We start from the raw sequence: 12,692 nt of genomic DNA, 5'->3' as shown, positions 1-12,692 counted from the left end.
GTGCTCTATATGCAAAGTGGTTCTTTTCTCTACTTATGCAATCCATGTGCATAAAAGGTTTGAAGAAGGGAAATAACAAAATGAGTGTGCTCCTAGTGCTTCTGAATTCAAGTTGAATAAACTCGGAAAACAGTGTCAAGAAGCATGACTTAGATTACTTTCAAATGTAAGTGAAGACACTTTTAAATTATGTTGAGTGATTTGTAATTCATTCAATAGTATCATGTATATAAAATGCAGAGTATTTTCTTGGCACACTGATGTTAGAGATGAATATAATATCTTATGGCTTATGTTTACCCATACTAAGTATTTTTGATTTTAAATGCTTACGGACTTAGAAAATACTCTCATTTGCTTTTAATTTTCTAAAAAAAATAAATCCCTATCCCATATTTGTACAAGAAATATAATCTTTTAATAGTATTTGTTTAAATATCTTATCAATATAAATATCTTATCAATGTGTTACACCCATTAAATGTAACAGAACATGCAATTATATTTTTAAAAATGAAACCTTCCTCCTTATACATAGGTACATAACTTCACCTTTTTCAAATTACATGAAATTTCTAATGTCCACATTTGGGTAAGTCTTTGAATATTTGTGACTTCCTTAATACATTTTGGCTCCAAGATTTTTTTAAATTAGGCAGTATCTTTTATCTAAAAATCAAGTCTAAGGAAAGCCATTTACTTCATTTTAAGGAGTTGCATTGAACACTAGAACCAAATTTATCTTTTGCATGCAAAAATTAAGAAAGTCACTGATAATGCACAGACTTAATGACAGTTGAGTTTACCTATTAGTCTGTTTCTACATTGCTTTGGTTCAAAGTTCCTTCAACTCAGTGAGCTCTCTATGCCTACAACTGACTTTCCTGCAATCCTCTGATCCTACTTACACACCTTTTTCTTACCTTGAGAATTTAAATGTAAAACTAATTTACCTTGTAATTTTGTTTAACTTGAGCAGATTTTCACTTTAATTTTGTGATTTTTATCTCACTTAGATAGTTGGTGGTCTGCCCCATTTGTTAATATATTTGAAATTCATGTTTAATTGCCTTGTTATAATCATTGCCATCATACACACAGCAACTAAAGTTGAGGGTAAGGGTACCTCTGTGTGCAATCACTCAATAATATAGGGGGCTGTATGTTGTCCCCCTGGGATAAAACCCACAACTGTCACCCACAAGCTTCATGGAGCAGCAGTCATTCTCTTAGCAAATAAACTAACGTCTAGAGCCTGGCTCTCACACTTGTGATGTCAGATACCAGTGGATTTAGTTATCTCTCATGGGTATACTGGGATATCAAACCCAAATTCCAATTTAAAATGAAAAGCATAATCATTCCATGGAGTAGAATACTTCCATGGACCCTATAGTCTAGATAGATGGGAAATCAAATCATGTGGAATGCCAAGTTATGCATGTACAGTAAGAACTAATATCTCAAGGACAAGAATATCAAGGTCAGTATGACAAAAGCATTTTCTCTTTGTAGGCAAATGTGCATGGAAAAAGAAGTAATAACATGTTGTTTGGAATCAGGACAAGGAGAATTATATAAATCATATGGCTTTAGGCCATTACACGTAGACACCAAATGCAGTTGAAAAGGTTTTACTAATGGAAAAGGAACAATATAAGCTCCTGCATCTGTCTCCTGCCTGGACATGACTTTGCCAATGGGAAGAAATTCTTGAAGTGTATTGCCCAAAGTTCATACTCTCCTGAACAATGTTTGAAAGATATTTTGAATATTGACCTCTGTGACTCCCCATTTAATGTGATCCCTGAATGATTAATGGTCCTTTACCTTCTCCAGGGATTGAGACACTATTTTTAATACATATATACATTTTGCTACCCCTTTCTTGTTCTACTGCATTTCCATTTTATAGTTTAACGTTAAGAAGGCAATATAATTTCTTGTTATTTTCAGTTTTTTAAGGAATATGTCATTCTGGACTGCAAATATTGGTATGTATATTTCTTACTGTCCTTCCCATAGATTTAATTATAAAATTATATATAGATGTTTAACAGATATTTGGATACTGGTATGTTGAAATCATTAGGAAATGAATTTTTTAGATATGGACATTTAAAGATATATGTATACGTTATTAATGAGAATTGCAACCAGGAAATGATTAATTCTAAGTCAAATTCTATGTTCAAGAACACCAAGATATATTTTGCCAGGTTAAAACGTCAGTCAAGTATACCTGCAGCTAATTACATAGTGCTTCTAATTCACCTCTTCTTCAGTGCATGATTTTCCCTCCTCCACAAATCCCACTTGCTTGTTTTCTTACAAAGCTGCCAAGAAACTGAACAAATTTAATGTCTGAATAACTGCTTGCTCTCTTAATGACCTTGAAAAATTACTTGCATCATTAAAAATTCATAGAAAAGAAAGATTTTGAGAAGATTGGCATATGTAATCATAGTACCTTCTGTTATGCTACTATATTATTACAATCTTATGAACTTGAAAAAGGATCTCAAAGACATTAACTTTGCTATGGTTACCCAGTTATATCAAAATTTTCTGATTTTTTTCAGAGAATCTGTATATAGAGAGTAAGAAAGAGAAAAACAGAGAGAAGAGACAGAGTGATGCTTTAATTTTTTGTGATATCTCACAATGACTATTTCGAATTGTCCCACAATTTTTCAAATGAAATATTCCAATTGTTTTTTTGTAACTGAGGTGAAGTTCTCAGAGTATACAATTAACCATTTATAAAAAAATGTTTTAATGTTTATTTATTTTTGAGAGACACAGAGACAGAGCTTGAGTGGGGGAGGGGCAGAGAGAGAAGGAGACACAGAATCCGAAACAGGCTCCAGGCTCTGAGCTGTCAGCACAAAGCCCGACACGGGGCTGGAACTCAAGGACCATGAGATCATGACCTGAGCCGAAGTTGGCCTGAGCTGACCTCAACCAACTGAGCCACCCAGGCACCCCTAACCATTTTAAACTGTATAATTTGGTGGCTTTTAGTGCATTCATAATGTGTCTCTCACTCAAAACTTTTCATCTCCCTAGAAGTCTCTGTATCCAATGAATAGCTCTCCATTCTCTCCTTCTCCCCACTCCCCTGAGCCACTAATATGCTTCCTGTACCTATGGTTTTGCTTATTCTGGATTTCAGTGCTTTTAATTATAAATGTCTATAAATTTAAAATTCTGTGTATGCGTTGATTTTATACCCCATTTTTCTTGAGTAAAGAAATTTGGAGGGGAAGGATGTACAATCCTAAGAAGTCCTGGAAACTGACAAGATCGAAAAGTGTCATTGGAAGAAGTCTTTTAGTACCTCTCCCACAGCAAGTTCCACACTGTATTGTGTGATATGCTTGCTTGCTTGTCTTCTGAAGTGATTACAGCCTTAAGAGGCTTGTAATCACTATAGCCTAGTGCTTAGCACAGTATCTTCATAATATTTGAGTGTTTGCTGCTTGTTGAAGGGAGAAGAGAAGACATATAGCTCACTGGTAATATTTTACCTAAAATAATAAAGAGGAAATAATTATACCAGATTCCTTTTTGTCTTTTTTTTCTTCTTTTTGATTTTCCCCCCTTGTGTGTGTGTGTGTGTATGTGTGTGTGTGTGTGTGTGTGTGTGTGTTGTTTTTGAGGTATGCCTTTTCTGAACTTTGAAAAATAAAAAATTGGCGCCAAAGTGTGTTTATAGAATTAAAATTGACCTTACCTTAATTTATCCAACATTTAGCTTTATTAGCATATATGCAGTGATGATATGTATATGTGTGTATATATATACACACATATATATACACACATACATATATGTTATATGTATCCTATTACATATGTATTATTGTCTATATATGTATGTATTATTGTCTAATATGAAAAAGAGTTACATTTAATTATCTGGACAAAGCAATCTGATATCATTTTGTCTCTTTTCTTTGTGAGGCATTCTTTTCTTCTTGGTACATACAACCTCTGTCTTCCACCCTTAGCCCCACTTCCTTGCCCAGAGCATCGGTACTCAATTGAGTGGGTTCAGTCAATGAATATTCACCCAGTACTCAAGTAAGATCTAGCATTAGAATAGGTGCCCTAGGGGCACCTGGGTGGCTTAGTTGGTTAAGCATCCGACTCTTGATTTTGGCTCAGGTCATGATCTCACAGTTCGTGGGTTTGAGCCCCGCATCACGCTCTGCGCTGATGGTGCAAAGCCTGCTTTAGGATTCTGTCTCCCTCTCTCTGTGCCCGTCCCTACCTCTCTCTCTCTTCCTCTCTCTCTCAAAATAAAAAGAATAGGTGCCTTATGGAAAGGGGAGCAAAACTGTATCCAAATAACTTCCTCCTGTATATTTTCCCTAAAATACGGTTTTTATTTTGTGTTCTATAGTGGGAAACAATATCATTTAAAAACTCAATGTTAACCCCATTCGGTTTCATACAAGACAGCTTGCTTCTTCTAATAGACAAATTGCCTACCATAGTGAGTGGTGGGTATTGTTTCAGCAATGAATAAGATAAGTATTTTCCTTTATCTCACCCTTTTTTTCACTTCATGTTGGGAGATAATTCTTCTTGTACTGGCAGATCTGTATGATATGTCTGAAAAAAGTCAATGGGAAATAACAGCCTTTTCCATAATTATTTAAATGTCAGTGTCCATGAGCCTTCATTCTGTGTTGGTTTAGACAGACAGCTCCCTTACAGGTGGGGTATTAGGAAAGTATTTTAATCTTCTGTTTCCAAGGTTCTGTGAAGATAGTGCTACACGTTTGATTTGTGGGCAAGAACAGGTCAATGTTGATTTTACTGAATTCCTAAGGAAATTGTTTTCTGCTCATTTTGAATTTCCTCTGGGTAACACATCACATTATCTTGTATGGGGGTGTCTGCGGCTCACTGCTCAGTGCCATTAACATACATCTGGGCCACCCTTTGTGTGGAACCGTCCCCTGGTGAAACCCTCAGTTGTCTGGGATGGAGAAAGACTGCAATTTACAGAGTCCATTATCACCTCTGGACGTGTAGAATGATAATGGAAGTGACAGAGGTGCAGCTGAAAATTGGCTCTTAATATTTTATGTGTTCAAGCAAAGGATTGGAAATCTCATGCTGCTCTTTAGGGAAAATGAAGAATGTGGGATTTTTTTTTTCTATTAGAAAGTTTTATGCAAAGAGTTGACTGCAGGGTTTCAAAGAAGGTATTACAGCGCATTCATTTTGCGTTAACCAACTTCTCATTAGAGGTTTAGAGGGAAAAGATACTTCTGGGTGACAATTAAAATATGGAAACAAATTATATCCAACACTGAAGCACAGTTTTAGAACTGACAGTTATAAAATGATGCACCACATACATTACCACTTTGTCTTCATTGGTGTACCATGTCTAAGGAATCACAGATATTTGCCTAAAGGTATCATTGCCAAATTGTGGAGTTGCTTTTTCTTATTTTCCCCTCAACACATTTTTTTCCTGACTTACAACTGAGAATAATGTTTCAGGAGCTATCAATGTCACATTGGTGTTGAAAACAGAAATTCTGTCAGAATTTTTAAGTGTTTAAGACATATAAGATGGAAAATAAATACAGCTTCTGAACTAGTTATATTTCACATTTACCTCAGTGTATTACAATGCTTATCATAGCACTAACGAGATCCTTGTTGAAAGAATTCTTTCTTGAAAAATGTAGTTACTCTCTGTTATGACTAAGATGAGAAATAATGCAGTACCCTTTTTATAAGTATTTTATTACTTGTCATCGATCTTATTTCAGACAAAAGTGCTAAGATGTTTTCTTAACATTAAAAAAAAACAAATATTACTGAAACTTAAGTCCTGTGTGTATTTTCTTGATGTAGATTTATGATTATCAAGAATGTCTAATTCCTCTATTCTACCAATAATGTACATTAGTGATATTAGTGTACCATTATTGCCTTATCATCAGTGTGTCTCAGTTTTGCATTTTGGGGGATTTGGAGAGGATGGGATAAACCTGGTGGGTTTGTTTGTTTGTTTCAGTTGCTTTTCAGAAGTAACATTGTTTCTGTCAGCCCTCCTCTTCTGGAAATGACCATCACTTTACTCAACTGTAGGTAGGTAGGGGAAGTTTCAAGTTGCCATGGTGGATTTCAAGCCTCATTGAAATCAGCAACACCTGCCATTTTGAATAAGGTCTCTGTAGATCCATTTATTTAGATGTGTCATTTGATTCAGTTGCCACTGGTAACACCAAAGTCGCAAGATTTCCAGACTGAGATTGAAGGAGAATTCTAAATGCTACAAACACCCTGTCAGAGATGCCTTACTAACTGCTTGGATTATAAGTTTCTCATACTTTTATGATACAAATATAGACTTTATATTGTATTCAGTCACTATTAGTTAATATCATTAAGTTTCATCACTACAAATTTATTAAGTATTATGTGTCAAGCAGAATTGTAGGCACTTTTACATATATTCTTTACACTGCATTTGTTTTGGGGGCCTGCCAAGTTTATGAGGAAAAATATGCTTATCTTAGTCGCTGTTAGCCCCAGATCTAATCCAGCTCCTGGAAATTAATAGGAACTCAATAAATATTTGTTGAATAAAAAAAGGACTTTAGTTCTAAATATGGTAATTAAAATAGCTACATAGACATTTTAAGGGATGGCTTCATAACCATTCTGGTGAAAGGGCAATGCTGCTTTCTTTGTTTTTGGGTACCTACATTGTAAATAAATAGAATTCCAGATATGAAAACTTCATCAAGGTGGGGGCTTGGTTGATTTGCTCATTAGGGGTAGGCCAGGTCACAGTGGTTTTCCCTCTTGTTACCACATACAGTTGCTCCCTCTGGGTCCTGCCGGGTCTAAAGCGTCAGTGTTGAAAATGTCTTTTTCTTTTTAAATAATATAAATCATAAAATGACCAAATGTTCATCTCCACAGCTTTTCTTTGTAAAAGTGTTATTTCCCAGGCGTTATTACATCTCATAGTTCTATGTTAAAAATCTGCAGGAATTCTTGGTAGCTGTAATCCATCAAAGGAAGTATGTAGAAAATTCCGTTGCTGCACACTTGCTCACCCTGTTGAACATTATGCACTCTTGTAACATGTCTGCATCTGTTGCCACCACTTTCTGTCAGCTCCACACTGAGTTTGAGTGTTTCTTGCACTATGTTTCTGGTCCAGCCAGGCCAGGAAAACAGGCTATGGCATTTTTTGACAGTCTTCCCTTAAATAGTTTCATTATATACTATTATTAGAATTCGAAATGTATTTCCTATATACAATTTAATGTGTTCCTCAAACAATCTCAAGAGGTAGATAGGACAGATGATATTGTTATTATACCTCTTTCACAGTTGAGGGAGCTAAGGCCCAACTAGGTCGTATGATTTGTCCTTGGTGACGAGATTTTCAAGTGTTGCATGAGGAGCTACAGCCCCAACTCTGTGTTCTTTCCACACAAGTTATAATACAGTGTTCAGAAATCCAGTTTAGGTCTCTTTTTTGAGTTAGAGAAAATCCTGACGATAGGAGAAATCACACTCGCAATTCTGCATTAGCTGGAAGAGTGCTCACATAAGTGGTTGCTTCCTCTCCTGGCAAAGTCCTTCTTCACCTTAATTTATCAAAGTTGTGTCCACCCTAGAAGGGGCTAACTCCAAGTCCCTTCTTCCTGGAAGAAGATCATTTTTTCTGAATATTCCTTTACCTCTATTACAACATTCTTTGCAGTTTGCCTTGTGGTAGCCTTTAGTTTTCTACCCTTGTGTCTTAACGAACCTAGAGTTAGGCATACGTGAATTCTAATCTCATAATAACCTATAGCTAGTTGTGTGTCATTGGGCAAGTGGTTACGTTTTCTAGTATAACTTTCTTTGTCTACAAATTTGGTCACCTACCTCATAGGGGAGTTTTCAAGCTTAAAATATGTAAGTAGCTCTGTAAAATGTGCAACACACAGGAAATGCTGAATAAATACTAACTTATTATTTTTGGCCTTGGTGTCTTACTAGAGTTTAATTCAGATATCCGTATTTCAAAGAATCTGGCATGGTAGTTGAATTTTATATGAATATCTATCTATCATCTATCTATACCTAATCTCTAATAATTCAGCTATTATTGGATAAACTAGATTCAGAGTAATCTAAGCAAATGTTTCTAGATAAAATATAACATTTTCAACAAGCTAGAGAGGAACTAAGTTTTTGTTTTTTTTTTAATCTTGCTTCTGTGATTCAAGGTACTATAAATATCTTTAAAAAACAACTTTTATGTAGAGTCCATTCTTGACTAGGTCAAACAGAGAAATAAGCACAGATGATGGTAAACTTCTCCCAGTCTTCTTAACTTTGTGCATTGGACATAATAGAGAAATGCAGTGAGGACCATCCAGTGAAAATGGGTAGCCAAGAAATAACAGTGGCACCCAAGGCTTATTCAGTCAATAGACATATTTAATGCTTCACCATTTGTACACCAGAAAATGAACTGATTAAAAAAAAATTGTGGTATAATTTACATAGAATGAAAATTACCCTGTTTAGTTTATAATTCTTTTATTTTATTTATTTATTTTCGAGAGAGAGAGCACAAATGAGGGAGGGCCAGAGAGAGAGGGAGAGAGAGAATCCCAAGCAGTCTCCGCACTGTCAGCGCATAGCCCAACACGAGTCTCAAACTCACGAGTCGTGAGATCATGACCTGATCCAAAATCAAGAGACAGACGCTTAACTGCCTGAGCCACCCAGGCTCCCCATTTAGGTTACAGTTCTATGAATTTTGAAAAATCCATTCAATTACATAACCACCACAGTTGTGTAGCCAGCACAGTCAAGATATAGAACATTTATCATTGTCAGTGAATCTAGAATTAGGCAGGCCTAAATTTAAACCTATATCTGCCACTCTCAGCCAGCATCCAAAAATATGTTTTCATGTCCACTTTTTGTCAGTTACTTTCCTTGCTCCCAGCTTCCAGCAACACTTGGCTGTTTTCTGTCCCTATAGTGTTTACTTTTCCACAATGTCATATAAGTATAATCATAAACATGTGTAGCTTCTTTTTCTGGTTTCTTTCATTTAGCCTAATTATTGAGATTCAGCCATGGGTTAGTATGTGTCAAGAGTTAACTCATTTCAGGGGCGCCTGGGTGGCGCAGTCGGTTAAGCGTCCGACTTCAGCCAGGTCACGATCTCGCGGTCCGTGAGTTCGAGCCCCGCGTCGGGCTCTGGGCTGATGGCTCGGAGCCTGGAGCCTGTTTCCGATTCTGTGTCTCCCTCTCTCTCTGCCCCTCCCCCGTTCATGCTCTGTCTCTCTCTGTCCCAAAAATAAATAAATGTTGAAAAAAAAATTAAAAAAAAAAAGAGTTAACTCATTTCATTCCTGAGTAGTATTCCATTGCATGGATGTACCATGGTTTGTTTATCCACCCACCAGTGGATAAGGCTGCCTACAGTTTTCAGTAGTTATGAATAAAATCACTACAAGTATTTATGTACAGGTTTTTGTATGAATATAAATTTTCATTTCTCTTGGGTCATATCTAAGAGTGGATTGCTGGGTCATATGGTAAATGCTATGAATTTACTGGTTAGTGTATTTTACAAAATACAATGAAAGTCATGTCCTACTGATTTTTTTAATTTAGTAATTCTGGATTTATTCTGACTTGTCGTATGAAGCATCATGTAAGATTTTCTTAAATAGGCATCATTTGAGCATAGCTTATTAAGTAATGAGTAACTACTTATATAAGCATTTGTATTATTATACTATGTAGTCCTTCAGGGTGTATCACCATATGGGGTGCTATTTTTCCCTAAATGGATTCAGACAATGATTTGCGGATTGTAATATACCATTTTGTAGATTTATTTTTCCTTCTGCCTTTACAACCTTCCAGTTTACCCCCTGGGTACGTCTTCCTGCACTCTAGTCTTCTTATTTACTATGTTTTATCTATTGTACCATACCGAGTTACCGTAAATAACTTGTTAGTTCAATTGCTGTTTACGTAAGGACAGATAGGCTCTGAATGAGAGCATCTATTTTAGGCACTTTCATAAGTGTATCCTTCCTTCATTCTAGATACTTTATAAAATCTACTTTCCTAAAACCCAACCCGTTTTTTTGTAGGTTCTTTTGTTATCTTCCAGAAATTTGATATTCCTGATGAGTGATTTGTGTGGTATTATCTTAATGGTAAAATGGATTCACCTCCCAAATGTGCCCTATCCTCCACTCCAGCAGTGAACGCCTGTCCTGTACTAGGTAACTTAAGACTTATTTCCTACCTCTTCGAGAATGTATTCTTGTCTCTAACTCAGATTGCTCAGAAGAGTCATCTATTGCTTTATTATACACTTTTTGCTTTATAATGATTTTAGGCTTATCTTAGCAACAAAATTGTCAAGAACTTGACACCTTTTGCCCTGAGATGGTCCCCTTTGTATTAGACATATAATTGCCAAATCAATAAATATGTACAGATTGATTGCTTGATTAGATGGTATAAAGCAGCATTACTAAGAGTATCATCTTACTGAATTTGCATACTTGATGTTCTGAGTCTTCCACAGGGTACTATGAACAACAACATAAAACCTTACATTCTGACTGTTGCTACCACAGGATGATAGAGAAAAGCCCTATTTAATTCCAGATGGAGTAAAACAGAAACCTAAATTTCATTCAGCTGTTCCCCCTCCCTTTTTCACTGTTATTTAATCACCTAAAAGAGAAAAAAAAAGATTCATCCCTATAATTTTTTTAAGTTTATTTATTTCTTTTGAGAGAGAGGGAGAAAGGGAGAGAGAGTGAGCCAGCAGAGGAGGGACAGAGAGAGAGAGAGGCAGAGAGAGAATCCTAAGCAGACTCCACACCCAGCACAGAGCCTGACACAAGGTGCAATCCCACGACCATGAGATCATGACCTGAGCCGAAATCAAGAGTTGGATGCTTACCCCACTGAGCCACCTTGGCACTCCATCCCTATAATCAGTTTACCTAAGAAAATAAGGTGAGGGACGTATGGGATTAGGTAGATAAAAGTAAGGATGAAAGTGATATATATTTGTAAGTGAGGAGGGAAAGCATAACCCTTAGTAATTTCGTTTGCAAAGCATCCCCTGAAAGTTGAGATACACATGATACATGAATTGTCTCTAAACCTTCTCCTTTGCAAAAATAGAAGAGCAAAAGGCAACTAATAATGAAAATAAGTTGAGTGAGGTGACAGCTTTGTCATGTTTTAAATTGGATTCACTCTCTCCTTCCCTTCTGGAGTGACGCACCCAAGGCTCTGCCTCCACAGCTGTCAGTTTAGTTTCCTCCAACGTTATTAAATCCTGCAGTGAAGGTTCCATTAAAACAAATCTACCAACAGTGCCTATTTATATGCTTCTCTGTACATTTCTAAATATAATTGAAGACTGCTTCAATATAATATTTCAGTTAATTTTTTAATGGAAGTGAAATCTTGGATTTGCAGAGTGGTGATAATCCCCCTAAGACACATGAGCAGAGCTGTTCTCTGAGTTCCAGCAGTCAGTGGAGGAAAGAACTATTATTCCACTGCTCCAGTTCTGAGGACCATTCTCCTTAAACCTGTGGTACATTTAATGTGCTCTTGGGTAATTGTACTGGTTCCTAAAGGACTTCATTGGGCAGTCCATTACGACTACCTGTTTCAGACAGGCAGGTATCCCCATTGTGTAAATGGGGTTGCTGAGGCCCACAGTGGACTTCTCAAGAACATATAGTAAATAAAGGGAAAGGAGGTTAATCAGAAGTAGGTCTCCATCTAACCAGTGCTGGTTTCACTGTGGAACTCCCATGTTAACAAGGTTGACCTTAATTTGGTTGCTTGTCTCTCCATTTCCAATATAATATATGGAGAAAGTTTTGTTCTATCAAACTTTTAGTAAATTTTCAGCATATATGGAGATGTACTGCTTTAATAGTCAGCACCATGATTGAAGACTAAAGAATTCATTTGGTCAGTATTTGAAAAGGGTGATCAAGTCTTAATGGATTAAAATACAATTATATAGAAAATAAAATATTTATGAATTAATTAAAATTTTTCTAAAGTTAGCTTGATTTAATCTTTAGTGAAAGAGTATTTGTATCATACAGTAAAGAATAGACTATATATTAACATCACTTAGACTTAAAATTCTATGATCCCACAGAAATGGCATAAAGAACAATATTAAATCAAGACAACAAATAAATGGGCTACATAAACTTTGCTACACTTTTTTTTTTAAGTTGGTAGAATTCTCGGGGCAACTGGGTGGCTCAGTGGGTTGAGCATCAGACTTCAGCTCAGGTCATGATCTCGCTGTTCATGAGTACAAGCCCCACGTTGGGCCCTGTGCTGACAGCTTAGAGCCTGGAGCCTGCTTCGGATTCCATGTCTCCTTCTCTCCTGCCCCTCCCCTGCTCTCACTCTGTCTCCGTCTCTCTCTCAAACATAAATAAACATTAAAAAAAAAGTTGGTAGAATTCTATATAGAAACATCAGTTTCCATGTTGTATCTCTAAAAAAAGCATAAACTGAAAATAAAGGAATAAAATAACAAAAGGGAAATATTCTTGAATATCAAGTTTTCAGTGAGTTCCAAAAGGAGAAATTTATTAAATTCTCAAAGATTATGGGTTTTA

This window comes from Lynx rufus, unplaced genomic scaffold, assembly GCF_022079265.1.
Source record: "Lynx rufus isolate CCGP_SWC_20201006 ecotype Redwood Valley unplaced genomic scaffold, mLynRuf1.p SCAF_3, whole genome shotgun sequence".
NCBI classification, from domain to species: domain Eukaryota; kingdom Metazoa; phylum Chordata; class Mammalia; order Carnivora; family Felidae; genus Lynx; species Lynx rufus.
This window is presented reverse-complemented; position numbering follows the sequence as displayed.